This window comes from Tamandua tetradactyla, chromosome 3 (assembly GCF_023851605.1).
Source record: "Tamandua tetradactyla isolate mTamTet1 chromosome 3, mTamTet1.pri, whole genome shotgun sequence".
NCBI lineage: Eukaryota > Metazoa > Chordata > Mammalia > Pilosa > Myrmecophagidae > Tamandua > Tamandua tetradactyla.
In genome coordinates, this window is record NC_135329.1 from 37,969,030 (window position 1) to 37,985,728 (window position 16,699).

General features: G+C 33.8%; 1 protein-coding gene across 1 annotated transcript in view; it reads left to right on the plus strand.

The window, feature by feature from the left end:
• LOC143675538 (CUB and sushi domain-containing protein 1-like) overlaps positions 1–16,699 on the plus strand; it is a 925,048-nt gene that overhangs the window by 711,175 nt on the left and 197,174 nt on the right. The gene's annotated exons all lie outside the window — the stretch shown is intronic.

The window sequence follows — 16,699 nt, forward strand, 5'->3', positions numbered from 1 at the left end:
TATTGATCGATACAATAGAACATAGAGTTTAACCAAAAGTACAGTCAATAGGATATTCAATAAAGAAAGATGTCTTAAGTTTGAAAGCACCCACTTTTCTTTTTAAAGTGGAATTTTTAATGCAATTTCATTGAGATGTATTTACACACCATATAATCATCTGTTCTAGTTTGCTAGCTGCCCGAATGCAATATACTGGAAATGGAATGGCTTTTAAAAGGGGAATTTAGTAAGTTGAAAGTTTACAGTTTTTAGGCCATGGAAATGTCCCGATTAAAGCAAGTCTATAGAAATGTCTGATCTAAGGCATTTAGGGAAAGATACCCTATTTTAAGAAGGCTGATAGAAGTTCAGGGTTTCCCTCTCAAGTGGAAAGGAGAATGTTGTTCAAACATTCTGCTTCCTAACTGATATAAACTGTATATGTTCTATTAATTATGAAGGTTGGTGGATTGAATCTTCCATAATTAATGCAGAACAATCTACTTCTTTCAATTCTGTCAATATTTGCTTCATTATTGGAGTTCTTTAGGTGTGTAGTGGTTTATAATTGTTATATTTCTCCTTGGTAGATAGATCCTTTTAAAAGATATTTAGTGTCTTTCTTTGTCTCCTTTAATAAGTTTGTCTCAAAGTCTATGTTTTCACGATATTAGTTAAGCCGCTCCAGTTGTCTTTTGGTTACTCTTTCTATGGCATATTTTTTCATCTACTCACTTTCCACCTACTGGTGTCTTTGAGTCTGAAGTGAGTCTGTTGTAACAATGTGTAATTGGGTCAAGTTTTTCTTGAAGTTGATTCTGCTAATTTCTGCCTTTGGTTGGAGAATTCAATCCATTTACATTTATATTAAAGTAATTACCAATAAAACAGAACTTTGGCCATTTTGCATTTCTTTTCTACATGTCTTTGCTGACCTTCATTACCTCTGTGGCTACCTTGATTTTTGCATAGTTGACCTTCTGTAGTGAAACTATAGAATTTCCTCCTCATTTCCCTTCCTGTCTAATGTTTAGAAATATTCTTTGGGTTTACCATGGGATTTACATTAAAACCCTAAAATAGAAAATCCAATTTGAACTGATATCAAGTTATGTCCAACAAAATTCATAGTCTCTGCTCTTATACCCTGTTTCTCCCCATCTTTATGTTGTTGTTGTCACAGATAACATCTTTATACTTTGTGAGCACTGTAACATAAAAAATACGTTATCTGAGAGCTCCTTGATTTCTCCCTCTATGTATGTATGTATGTATGTATGCATGCATGCATGTATGTATGTATGTATGTATGTATTCTCTCTCTCCTTCTCTTTTGAAGGATAATTTTGCCAGATTTAGAAGTCTTATCTGATTTTTTTTTTCATTTCAGCATTTTAAATATGTTATCCCAGTGCTTTCTGGTCTCTGTGGCTCCTGATGGCAAATTTGTACATAACCTTATCGATGATCCTTTGTATGTGACAAGTCTCTGGTCTCTTCATAGGTTCCTTAGACTCTGTTCCATTTTTTCATTCTATTTTTTTTTCTGCTCATCAAAATGAGTTATTTCAAATACTCAGCCTCAGGTTCATAGATTATTTCTTTTGCCTGTTCAAATCTGCTGTTTCTTTATTTGTTATTGTGCTTTTCAGCTCCAGAATTTCTGTTTGGTTCTTTTGCAAATGTTCTAATTCTAACTTTTGCTTATGCATTATTTTCCTGATTTTCTTTATTTCTTTCCTGCATTTTTCTTTAGTTCATTGAACTTATTTACTAAGAATGATTAACATTCATGATTAGTTTTTCCTGTGTCTGGACTTCCTCAGAGACAGTTTCTGGCACTTTATTTTTGTTCTTTTGAATGGAAATGGGCTGATTTTTTTTTTGGTTGAAGCCTGGATATTTGAATATTTTGATGTGTTCGTTCTATAAGTCAAATTGTCACCTTTCTTCAGGGTTTGCTGGAATTTTTTTTTGTTGGTGTCTGTATTATATGTTGTCCCTATGTTAAGGCGCTCCTTAAATGCTCAGTTCAGTTTATACTAACCTATAATTCCATCTGTAGGTTGGTTCTCCTCATGACTTTCTGAACATGCATCTTACTGGTAAATCAAAGAATTTCTCTAATAAGAATGTTCCTGCTGATCCTATTTGACCTCCAAAAAAAGAGATTTCCACCACAGCTTCTTCTCCTAGGCTCCAGACACGGTGTTTTATGAATCAACTGTCTTTTCCCTAGGTGGCTGTGGTTTGCTTCATTCTGTTCCACCTCTCTGCACTGCTTCTGCACCCCAGGTATACTCCAGGTTAGGTGAACGAAACAAGTGCCTTGTGTCCATCTTCCATGAAGCAGTTTGAAGTAGGCATAGAAACACACCAAATTTACACAATATTGTGCTAATAATAGACAGGAGGTTCCCACACAGGGAATGTGAAATGCCATAGTAAGGACATGAGCTTCTAAGTCACCATCAGTCCCACAGCATGCTGTACAAAGCCAGGAAATAGAGCCCAATGCATGTAAAAGTATCTCACAGGTTTCCTACCACTTTTAGGTTGTTTTTCTCTTGGTTACCTACTCACTCAAATGTTGTCTAACCTCAATCATTTCTTATCATTTTGGGAAAATTGGTTCTGCCACAATTAGCTTGTTTTTTGTTGTTTTTGAGAGGAATTGTTCACCAAGAGCATTTACTAAGCCGTGTAGCTGGTGTCATTCCTCATCTGCCTATTCTTAAACTCAAAATGTTCAAAAGCCACTCCAGAATCAGTTGTCTTTTGACTTCTTTTGTTCTTCTTGTCAGTCATTTGGTTAATACATACTGGTTTTTGCTGTGCACCTATTCTGTCTCAGGATAAGAGAATGAATAGAACAGAAGAATCTTTGCCATCAAAGAGTTGCATTATAGTAGGATGTGTCAAAATAGATAAATTCTATCACTTCTGAGAAAGTTAAGTGCTGTGTAGGAAATAAAATAGAGCACATGGATAGAGATAGTGAGGTAAGTTTGCTAAGTTAGCTATGGTGATCAATGAAGGCCTCTCTTCTATTTGCTGAGAAAACATTCATTTGTAGATTAGCCTGAAGGGTATTTCAGGCAAATGAATAGCACATGCCAAGAAGCATGTTTGAGATGTTCAAGGGTGAAACAAAGGACAGTGTGACTGAGTCCTTGAATTTCATTCTAGATGATATTAATCATTCCCATGGTTTTAAATATTATCTATAAGATAATATTCCCACCTTTAAATAAGTGATATAGATCATTTTCCCTGATCCAGACACATATATAAAATGAACTAGTTTACATGTCCACTTATACGTCTATTTGACATCTGAAATTTAACAAATTACAAATGAACTCTTTCCCTTCCGATCTTAATCTGTTCTTCTATTGCTTATCCTACCACATTGAATGGTACCTCCTTTTACTCAGTTGCTTGAGGCAAATAACTCTATTTTCCTCAATGCTTATAATAACCACAGTATCACAACATCTTTTCCATTTTATCCCTAACACAATAAAAATCTTTTGGCTGTTCTCTATCAAGTCATCACCCCCATCCAAGCCATACCATCTTTTGTCTGAACTATTTTGACAGTTTCTTTTCTGGTCTACCTGCTTATCTATTTGACTTTCTTCAGCCCAATTCCTTGGCCAGAATGAGGTAATTAACAAATACATTGAATCTTTTCACTGAAGAGTTTTCAATAGTTTCTCATTGGTTCCCACTTCTTCTCACGCTCCAATGGAATGGGCAACTTAGTTCTTCATACTTTTATGTATTTTGGTTCTATAAATGCTCTAGTCTCTTTCCTTCTTGGGTAAATAGACTTTTGGTGTTCAGTTGCCAAAGGGGCTTAATATGCTCAATCTCCCCTTAGCCAGCACCTATTCATCTTTGAGGTTTCAGCTCAACTGCCATTTCTCCTCAGAGGCTGACCCTGACCTCCTTCCTAAATCTGCTGCTCTGTCTATCCTAGTTGTTATTCTCTTGAATAGTGTTCTGTTCTTTTCCTTAGACACATTCATCCCAGTTTGTAACAGTGCATATTTATTGGAGCATTCAGTTCTTGAGTATTTTCTAAACGAGGTCATCTTGTTAAACCCTGGGAAGACTAACACCTCCCAGAAGCGAACCCAGATCCTCTCTGTACTTGACATTCAACCAATGTTTTGCTTAATATTGTTGAATAGCTAAATGAAATCGGCCACAATTAATTTTCTATTTCTGTTTTCAAGTGTCATTTCCAAGATGATTTTGATTACTTTAACATATCAGGTAAATAATCACTTGAATTGTTGGCTCCTTATGAATAAAAATGCAGTTTTTTCTAATGACTGTGCCAACATTTCTTACTGGCTTTTAAAGATAATAAAATAGTACAATAAGAAACAAAGAAAAATGCTTTGCAAACCAAATTTCAGATTCATTTTTTTTCTAAGTCTAGGCGTCCGATTTAATATGCAGCTAGTTTTATTTGAGCTATCGACACTAAGCAAGTTTGTGAATGATAATTCCAAAGTTATAGTGCTAAGTCTTTGCTTATACTGTGCAAGTAATCTTACACTTTCTTTTAAATAGAAAACTGTATGTTACTTTTAAGTTATATTATTTTACTTGTATTTTTTCTGGGTCTACCAAGTCATATTTTCTATCTACCTAGTCTTTTATAAAGTAAACGTCTGTATAATAACATCCCTCAGTGACATTTCCCTGTGGGTGGGAATCATAGGAAGAGAATTACAAAATATTAGAGTTGAAAGAAAACATGGGTATAATTTAGCCTAAGCTATTTGCAGAAGTACAATGAGCATAACTAACATTTGCAGTAATATTCTCTTTATGGAGAAGCTGGGTTCATTGCATACACGATGCCATTAAATCCTCAAAATAATTTTGCACGGTAGATATTTCAGATGAGAAAATGAAAATGGAGGCTCATAAAAGTGTACTTATCCATGATTTCATATCCAGAAAAAGCATTCCCTGCTTTAATCCTCGTTCTCCCACCCTCCATACTTTGAATGTTGCCAAACCTTCTCAACCTCAGCCTCCCCAACAACAGCGACAAACAAACAAAAGAGCCAAGATTTGGGCTCTATTTTTAATTCTTTTATCACTAACTTTCTGGGAATTTGTATTCCTTCTATTTTATATTTCAGTTTATATCCCCTAATAATGTTATCTAATTACTTTCCCCAGTTTCTTAGGAATCAATGTGCCGTATTAAAGGGTTAACTGAACTAGCCAAGTGCTATTTTTCTTCATCTACCAAAGTTTTGTGTTTTTTTTTTGTAAGGAAATGGACAAAAATGTCAATCAGTTATGCTCTGTGTTCTGTGAAAATCCCATACCCATTCTGCCCTCCATGCCTGCACTCATTCAGTTTCCATGCCTGGCATCCTCCATCTCTACCAGCCCCCTACTCCTCTCTACATATCTAGATTTATCTGTCCCTCAAGGCATTTAATTCCTAGAAGCAAAAGTTAGAATTCATTTTTCCCCCTTTCATTTTCCGGTCCTTTTCTCTTCCCCACCCTCTTTGCTCTAAGTTTTTCTCTCTTCCTTCTATTCTGTCCTCCATTTCTTCTTTTTTCTCCCTTTAATTGTATCATTGCATGCCAATGCTTATTTCTCCCAAGTATCTTGTAGCTGTCTATCTTCAAAATGGCTATCAAAATTCTGATAAGAATGTATATTATAACAAGAATAAACAGAAATTTTTTGGCAAATCATCTGGATAACATGCAGAGTAAATCACAAATACAAATATTCTAAGAACGAATTTTGAGTGACAAAGTCAATTTGATTTATTGATGTTAAGTATAATGTCAATCTATGTGTCGCAAAAAGTCTAAATCAGAGAATTTAACCATTACTATCCTTCTAATATGCATGCAAAAGTTCTGAATATTCTCTTATTATATATTGTACTATAAAATATTAATAAACTTCATATAATTTATTATAAACTCATACACAAAAGAAAGAACACTGATATTAAATAGTATTGATTTACTAATGTTTATTTTATATATTTAGATCTCATAAATAAGTGCACAATTATTTATTTAATATTTATTTGCTTGAATACTTATATCTATTGAATATAAACTTAAATAAAGGTTACTTAAGAATTTATCATTCTGAATGCCTACATAATATACATAAATGTAATAAAATAAACATATCCATATATTATATGGTGTATGTTTATATAATTTATTTTTACTGAATTGGTCAGAATGTACTTAACTATGAGATTTTGAAATTACTTATGGACTACCAGCAGAAAAAAACATTTTATGAGTACTCATGAATGACTCAAATAATATGTTCTGTTTTTTAAATCTAAGAACCTGCTATAGAGTATTTAGGATTGAAAATATATTACATTTAATATAAAACATGTAGATATTTAATATTTAAGTATAAATATAAAATGGAGCTATGTATATATATATATGTATATATATATATTCCTGAAATCAATTATATTTTACATTGCCTTCAAGTTTTTTTTTTTTATGCTTTTCTTATATTTCAAGCTTATTGACTGATATTTTAGATCCTATCTAAAGTAATATAAATCAGCCTTCTCAAATTCTATCTTCACTTTTAGAAAACCACGAATAATTATGCATTCTCTAAGATATCTCTCAGTGGGGCCTGAAAATTATTCATAAATTGCAAGTCTAGAATACTTAACTGTGCAAAGAGACGTGAGCAGAAATGACAGAGTGTAAGACCTCAAGCTAAGCCTGCCTACTCTTAAGGTAACAGTCACTCTGCATTTGTGTGAGCCAGTGGAGTGCACAGAGACATCTTTCTTTGGTGCTGCCAGAATATATTCAAATAAACATCCTAGAAGGTGAAATGGAATCTGACAGTGAAGAGAAAAATTCTCAAGGTTCTAGTAACAATTCCAGAGTCATTAATTTTGTTGATATTACATGTACTGATTTTACGCTGGGATATTCTTATTTTTATTTTACTTGAATTATAAATGAACATAACAGTTTAATTTGAAGAGATGAGAAGAAATATTCCCCCTTTGAGCATTTGCTGCTATAGCGATTTTCTTCTATTGGAAGGATAACTATTAATGACCATAGCTCTCATAATAAAATCTTGTTTTCCTTTCTGGCTGAAAAAAAACAATCTAGGAGATAAAATGTTTGGAAAAGAGAGAAAGAGACAGAAAAGACTTAGAAATGAGAGAAGTTGGAGAATATGTAGGGAATATTCAAAATTGTCTGCACCGTAGGATGCCTGAAGGGAATGCTTGGAATAGTGTTGGAAAGTTAGAAGGTTTTAAGGTGTTGAATACCAAATACTGGGTTCTTTATTAGTTGTGCAATAGAGTCATTAATTTTTTTGAGCTTTTCAAGAATGTAATTGAAGTTTCAGATATTAGAAGTCAAAGTATATATTTAAAAAATCAGTTACTGTAAACTAAGAGTTCAATTAAGGACATGCTGGTAGAAATGGAGATAAGAGAACATGGGTGAAATTCAGATGTCAAGTTAAAATAGGCATTTAATTATTAGGGTCTTTTACAAGTCAGCAAATAAAGGTATGTAGTGAGAGAAGAAAAGATGGGGCCAAACAAAAATGTCCTTACCAGCACAGTAATAAATTAAACACTTAGAAAATTCAACCACTGACTTTCATACAAGAGTAGCCAGTTCTGCAAATCCAGTTGGTCATGAGGTATTGCACTGCCAATCCATTAATGTAAAATCCAAATTAACACATATCAAAGCAATGAGCTTTGACAATTTATTTCTGTTCAAACTGCCCATTTAAAGCCTCTAGCATTACATTGATAATAATAATTTGCCATCCAAATATTACTTAGTTTTTGTTTTACATATTTCTAAAGAGTATGGAGATATTTATTTCCTACACTGGTATCCAAATGAACTACTAGTAGAGACTATAAATATTCAATTGAATGAGATAAGAATAAAAATTACATAATGCATGTATAAGCATGTTATATAAAATAATCCTAGTATAGCTAAATGAAAGAAATTATTATAATAGCAAAATGTGGCCATTGAAATTATTATTTAGTCTAGTTATTTGTTTTTGAGAAAGAGGTAATAAGGATAGCTTCCATTCTTGCTGAAATACAATCTCTTGCAAATCAAAAGTAGATATTGCATTTCATTTCATTGAGGAAGTATTGAGTCTACTAAATGTTGAAAGAAAAAAAATGTCAGTGTTGACTTAAACTGATGACTACAGGAAGTTCACACTTGTCCCTACAACACGTTTACCCAGACAGGGTTGTCTATCAAGTAAAGGTCACTGATAGAACAGGGGTATTGCTACTTGGAATTTCAACCAGAATGTGCTCTGTATAACAATACACGCCTAATTGTTATATAACTAGAAACATGTCACCCCTCTGAAGGTTTAAAATGGTTAGCGCCCATCTCAGAATTAATCAAGCTTAAACAGGTTTTGGAGTTACTAAAGAAATATCAACAATAAAATACTCAGTGACATTAAATTACAAGAGCAAGTACTTTAAAACGTGAATTTATACTAATTGTTCTTATTGTGGACCATTTATTCCAAAGTTAATCAAATCAAACTTCAGCACATATAACTCACATAGTGAAGTCCTACATTTAGATTTAATATTTTAGCCAATCTACAGCTCTAGTTCTCTAGAGGTGGCTTATGTCCTCATGTGGAAAGCTAGTGAAGATGGTCTTTTTATTGCAGGAAAATTGCTACCAGATGGTGTTTGAACTAGAGCCTCATGGTTCAAACCATATGGTTTCCCTTGTGTATGTTTGCATACACAATGAAAACACTTTTTACTCTGGTTTTTGGTACTCAGTATCTTTTCTTATTAAAGATATTTTATCAAATAAATTTTATTTTGAGAGTAATAAAAATGTCATTATTTCTTTATAAAGCCTCAGTTTAGTTTATAAAGCAGTTTCACAAACAATGTCATATTAGCTCATTTCAGCATAGGGCAGGAAAATATGTCTGTGTTTTTATAAGTTAATTAGGTTATGACCCTGGCCTCAATCTTCTGTCCTGTAAAATGCAATGTTATCACCTTATGGCATAATTTAAAAACAAAATATAAATGATACTTGATGTTTCTAGCAAATAGTATAAGTTAATTTTATATCATCCACATTGTAATTATATCATTCTTATTTAACATTTCATTTCTAAGTGTTTCCTAGTATTTCACCAGTATAAATCTTATCTCCACAAATGCGCCTGTAATCTCCTTTAGCACAGAAGTTGCTGTGCTACATTTGTACACTTTCTTGCTTCCTCCATTATAGCATCTAGTCTAGCTGTATAACTCATTCCAAATAAATATATATTGAATATAAATTGGCAATCATATGACATATCCTCAAGCAGCAAGATAATTTGATTGGGGAAGCATATTTCTTCCCGCCCTGCATACCTAATAGATATCTTGTAAAGATCTAATGAGATGTTATAAATCAACATGTTTTGAAAAAAGTCATTTAAAATATAACATTAATGTAATTTACACATTTCAAATCAAAATCTATTCAAAGTCTTTTATAGACTATCTAATTTGTATCTGATCAGCCACTTGGATAATTTTACATCTTGCTCTAGTATTAGTAAATGATGTGTGATGAATCTATCTATTGAATTTTTTCAGTTTTGAATTTTAGCTGCAAGGTTTTGACTAAAATTTAATTTATTTATTAATATCATGGCATGTGCCCTATGGTATTTGAAAAGAACACTTCAAAAAATAAATAGAGTTAAAATGATTCTAAGCCCAGTAATTCCTTTCTTTTGAAAATATTTCTCTGACACACTGGGGAGGGCTTGAAGTAGATTGACTTCCATGACTCTTTCTCCTTTTAAAGTTTCAGTTTTCAGTGAAATTAATTACTCATAATCCTGATAGATTACGTAGTTGGGATTTATGGAGTTTGCTGTTGATTAGGATGCTTGTTACTAGTCTTTTTTCTTTCCCCTTATACTGTTAACTGCCTATCTCTGTTTCAGAAAGCCAGCCATATTTTACATTTAATTTCTCATCACTTTCCTGTTATCTTCTACCATTTACAATCTACTCAGGCATATTTTATTCATTCTGTGCTTCCACAGCATTCCAACTAAGTACCATTTCTTTGGTCGGGAAGCTACTTTGGCTTTATCTTTTAAGAGATGGAGTGCTGTTTTGATATGGCTTGCACGGGAAATTCCAATTTCTCCCATTTCTTTTTATTGCCATTCCATGAGAGAAAAAAATTAGAAAAAAAAAAAAAGAAGAAGTTGAAGTAGACCTAAAGTCTCTGGTGTTTTATAAGAATTACACTTAAGTTATATCATTTCTGACGAAAACAGCCATAGCCATTCCCCTTGATAGATCTGTCTTCATATGACACAGAAATAAGAATTTTGTTTGAGGGATTATAAGGAACATTTAGCTGGTGATGGCAGTAAAAATTCGGTCGAAGTACTATTTTGCATTGGGGTTTGAAATTATTAAAACTAGATATATTTAGTACATAAATCTTGAATATTATGAGTAGACCATTGTAAACTGATTAGGAAACTTGCCCTAGCACATAATACACACTATAAAGCCATCAGGATTGGACAGAAAAATAGTAGAATCATCATAAGATGATAGTCAATATGCTGGTAGGCCATAAAGTTATGACTTGCTGGATTATTTTTAGATGAAATTTGAAAATTATTTAGAATTCAATCCATTCTTCATACCATATAGCAAAATAATTTATATGATAGAAAAAATCAATGAAAAATAAATAAAAATCTATTAAAATATAGATGACAGATCAGCTACTAAGGAAGTAGAAACGATACAGAACAGCTCCCGGAGCCACGACAGAGACCAAGAAGACAGCGTACCCCATTCTGGAATGGCTAACTGGCTGGGAGAACCCACCGTGGTGAGATCGCCGAGGGGGGCGCGCTTCCCTGGGCCGGGGCGGCAGGCGGCTGGAGTCCCTCCCTCCCTCCTTCCTGGGCCGGCTGGGAGATTTGGATTGGCACTCCCCCAAGCTGCTTCGGCTGGCGACCCTCCCCTACAGCGAGAGTTTTCCAAAGTTAAAGGAGCCACAGCATCTTTTATTGGTGGGACCCACAGACAGACGAGTGCCACGAGCGCCACCTACTGGGCAGGATAAGAAAAACAGAGCCCAGAGATTTCACAGAAAAATCTTTCAACCTGCTGGGTCCCACACCCAGGGAAATCTGATTAAATGCCCAGACGCCAGCAGAAGATAACGGATCACACTCAGAAAATTGAAGATATGGCCCAGTCAAAGGAACAAACCAATAGTTCAAATGAGATTCAGGAGCTGAGATAACTAATGCTGAATATACGAACAGAAATGGAAAACCTCTTCAAAAACCAAATCAATAAATTGAGGGAGGACATGAAGAAGACATGGGCTGAACAAAAAGAAGAAACAGAAAAACTGAAAAAACAAATCACAGAACTTATGGGAGTGAAGGACAAAGTAGAAAAGATGGAAAAAACAGTGGATACCTACAATGGTAGATTTAAAGAGACAGAAGCTAGAATTAGTGAATTGGAGGATGGAACATCTGAATTCCAAAAAAAAACCAGAAACTATAGGGAAAAGAATGGAAAAATTTGAACAGGGGCTCAGGGAACTGAATGACAATATGAAGCGCACAAATATACGTGTTGTGGGTGTCCCAGAAGGAGAAGAGAAGGGAAATGGAGGAGAAAAACTAATGGAAGAAATTATCACTGAAAATTTCCCAACTCTTATGAAAGACCTAAAATTACAGATCCAAGAAGTGCAGCGCACCCCAAAGAGATTAGACCCAAATAGGCATTCTCCAAGACACTTATTAGTTAGAATGTCAGAGGTCAAAGAGAAAGAGAGGATCTTGAAAGCAGCAAGAGAAAAACAATCCATCACATACAAGGGAAACCCAATAAGACTATGTGTAGATTTCTCAGCAGAAACCATGGAAGCTAGAAGACAGTGGGATGATATATTTAAGTTACTAAAAGAGAAAAACTGCCAACCAAGACTCCTATATCCAGCAAAATTGTCCTTCAAAAATGAGGGAGAAATTAAAACATTCTCAGACAAAAAGTCACTGAGAGAATTTGTGACCAAGAGACCAGCTCTGCAAGAAATACTAAAGGGAGCACTAGCATCAGATATAAAAAGACAAAAGAGAGAGGTATGGAGAAGAGTGTAGAAAGAAGGAAAATCAGATATGATATATATATATAATACAAAAGGCAAAATGGTAGAGGAAAATATTATCCAAACAGTAATAACACTAAATGTTAATGGACTGAATTCCCCAATCAAAAGACATAGACTGACAGAATGGATTAAAAAACAGGATCCTTCTATATGCTGTCTACAGGAAACACATCTTAGACCCAAAGATAAACATAGGTTGAAAGTGAAAGGTTGGGAAAAGATATTTCATGCAAATAACAACCAGAAAAGAGCAGGAGTGGCTATACTAATATCCAACAAATTAGACTTCAAATGTAAAACTGTTAAAAGAGACAAAGAAGGACACTATCTACTAATAAAAGGAACAATTAAACAAGAAGACATAACAATCATAAATATTTACGCACCGAACCAGAATGCCCCAAAATACGTCAGGAATACACTGCAAATACTGAAAAGGGAAATAGACACATCTACCATAATAGTTGGAGACTTCAATTCCCCACTCTCATCAATGGACAGAACATCTAGACAGAGGATCAATAAAGAAATAGAGAAAAAAATATATATATATAGATGAGCCCATTTAGAATTGTGAAGTGCTTTTTAAATAATAGAAATATTTATATATTCTAGTAAGATTTGTATTTAATATAAAAGTTATATCCATACCCCAATTTCATCCTAATTCAGCAATAGAAATTAAATCTTGATATAACTATGGGTGCTTTCTATTTTTCTATGCACGGTTTCAATCAAGTGCTTTAGGTGTTCAACGTCTTCCCAGAAATTTATTTTTTCATCTTATGAAGTCAAGTCATTTAAAAGAGATGCAAAACATGTATATCTGCAAGTGTGGTGTGCTTTCCAATGTCAGTTAATAACATCTCTAATTTAAACTGGCTTAGACTTTAAGAAATATAGGAATCACCAACATAATAGTCAGAGGTAGGGCAAGGTCTGAAGTTGGTCAATGTTTTGTCTCAAAAATGTTAATCAGGGTCCTTGTTCTTGCATCTTTTCTGTTCTGTCCACAGTGTTGCCTCTATCTTCTTACTATACAGGATGGTTCCAACAGTTTCACATTCTTCAATCAGAAGCAATAAGGTTTAGAGGAAAAGAGATGTGGTCTCTATTAGGAGACAGGAGCATCTTCCCAGAAAGACTCCTACTGACTTCCTCTCATGTCTTCTTGACCTGAATTAGGTCACAAGTCCACTGTTGAGCCAATTAATGTAAAGAAAGAGGGACTACAAAGATTGGCTTAGAAAAAAATCATATAAGGTGGTATGGATGTTGTTTTAGTTTCCTAGGCTGCCCAAAGCAGATACCATGAAATGTATTGGCTTTGTGTGTGTGTGTGTGTGTGTGTATGTGTGTGTGCATGGTCCGGGAATTGAACCCGAGTTTCCCACATAGAAGGTAAGTATTCTACCACTGAACCATGAAATGTATTGGCTTTTAACAGTGGAAATTTATTAGCTTATACTTGGAGGCTGTGAGAATGTCCACATGAAGGTATCATCAAGGAGATGCTTTTTTCCCAAAGACTTGATGTCAGTAGTCTTTCGTCTTACTGACACATGGCAAGACATATGGTGGCATATGCTTGTCTCTTCCTTTTCTGTTTGGTTTTGTTGCTTTCAGTTTCTTGCTTCCAATAATCTCACTCTCTCTCTCTCTCTCTCTCTCTCTATATATATATATATATATATATATATATATCTTCATCTTCATATTCAATATATATATGTATATACACACACACACACACACACACACACACACACACACACACACATATATATATTCACCTGTTGATAAAGGACTTTGATCATAGGATTAAGACCCACCGTGGGACATGCCTTAAGTGAATTAAGTCATCAAAAGGTCCTGCTTAAAATAGGTTACAACCACAGGAATGGACTAGCTTTAGTGCACAATCTTCTGAAGTACATACAGTTCCAAACCACTACAGATGTTGAAGTAGCAATGACTCTACTTAATAATGAAATGACTCCTAAGGAAATTATTCTCTGATGGTGCAACACCCTAATAGGAAAAGGATTCTTTGTGGAACAGATTCAAGAAATACAACATACAGTAGTACAAAGAGACCATTACTTTTTTTTTTAGTTCAATGATTAGCATGTTCATTTAAAATTTAGGTAGTTTTATCTAAAATAACTCTTGAATAGATCTTAATATATTTTAACATCTCCTTTGCAATCCGTGAGGAATGACTAAAGGCTTTCTTCTGTATAAATTTAGGTGTTATATAAATTTTCCCATCACGCAATTAATTGCACCCTGGCATAAAAGTTGTCGTACTGAATAAATGAGTTTTTCATTAAATGTAGACCTGTTTAATAGAAGAGAGGGCTCAGACTACAGAATGTTAGCATCCTTTTACTGTGTAAGAATTCTTTGATTTTGAGATACAAGAATAAAGATTTATTTTAATATAAGTAAACTGTGTTAATTTTTTTATTACAGAAAAGTTTATTAGTGTTTCAATAAAAAAGACTATCATTTTAGAACAGGCAGCTAACAGCAACTGTGCATTTCATTGTTTTGTGAATAAATTTTAAGAGACTGCTGCCTGTCCTGAAACTCCATTTTCTTTTTACTTAAAAAAGAACTATTTTGAACAATTCAAAAAAGATTGAAATGATGCCTTAGAGTCATCCCCAGAGAACCTCTTTTATTGCTTAGATGTGGCTTCTCGCTCTCTCTCTCTAAGCCAACTCACCAGGTGAACTCACTGCCCTCCCCACTTCATGGGACCTGACTTCCAGGTGTTGAAATCTCCCTGGCAATGTGGGACATGACTCCGTGGTTGAACCCGTACCTGGCACCCATGGGAATGACAAAGCCTTCTTGACCTAAACGGGAAGAGAAAAATGAGACAAAACAAAGTTTCAGGGGTTTTGAGATTTCAAATAGAGTCGAGAGGTTATTCTGGACACTGTTCTTATGCATAATAGACACCCCTTCTTAGTTTTTAGCATATTAGAATAGCTAGAAGGAAAGTCCTGAAATTGCTGAACTGTATGTTTGATTCTTAAAGATAACTGTATAACTATATAGCTTTTATAATGTAACCATGTGATTGTGAAAACCTTGCGGCTGATGCTTCCTTTATCCTGAGTATGGTCAGATGAGTAAAAGAATAAGGACAAAAAATAAATAATAGGGAGGCATAAGGGGTGAAAAAAACTGGGGAGAGAGCAATATCAGTGGTCAATGAGAGGAAAGAGTAAAAGTTATGGGATGTATGGGATTTTTCCTTTTTTCTTTTTACTTCTTTTTCTGAGTGATGTAAATATTCTAAAAATGATCATGCAATGAATTTACAACTATGTGATGACATTGTTAGCCAATGATTATATACTTTGGATGGACTGTATGGTGTTTGAAAATATCTCAAAAAAGAAAAAAAAATGATTGACATATTTTTAGTTAAAAAACTATTAAAACATTCACTCTATTTAATTTCAATTTACAATAGAGTACAGGAAGATGCTTACGAAACAAATACATTTGTTCATATACATGTCTTTAAATGATAGACTTATAAATATGTAAACAACAATATAATAAAATTTCCAAACATTGCCTGTAAGAAATCAGGCAAATTTTCCCATAAACTATAAACCTTTCCAAGCCTTCAAGATAGATTATATAGCTGCACAAACATGGTAATAAACTTTTAACAAACAAACCAACTAAAGAAACACTTTGTAATCTGTCTTCTGCAAAATAGAGCCAAAAAAAAAAGTATAATCTTGATGTAATCACAACAGTTAATATAATTTAAGGGAAAATAAAGGCATAATAAAACTTATGGTGTTTAATGTTTAAAAAGATAGAGCTTAGCTATTTTGCTTGGTTCCTTGGACACTACATGATTTAACAAAATAAAACTTGCTGTTATCTTGCTGTCCATCGGTTGGTAGTGCCATTCAAACCACGCTGCAAATAAATAGCCATTCAATGTACCACTTTCCATGACAAGATAGCATTTTATTTTCATTTATGTGGATGAAGTGCGATTTCTTCAGCAAACTCAGCAAGAATTAAGGGGGCAAAAATGAACTCTGAATTTTTTTAAAAATTAGAAAATGAAAACACAAAGTCCTAAGAAGTAAACGAAGACTCTGCATTAGCATGCTGGTGTCAAAACACACATCCATGCCACATTTTAAAAAATCCCACAAGCCGTTCTTGCTTGCTAATTGGAGGCGCATATCTAAATTCAATAGTTTACCAATATCTTTTTGGAAGCAGGCCAAAAAGAAACAGTAAAATCCATGTTATAAAAAAAAAAAAACAGAAAAAGTTTCTCTTCTGTGCTGGTTTGAAAGGATGTATATCCCCTAGAAAAGCCATGTTTTTATCTAAATCCCATTTTGTAAAGGCAGAATAATCCCTATTCAATACTGTATGTTTGAATCTGTAATTAGATCATCTCCCTG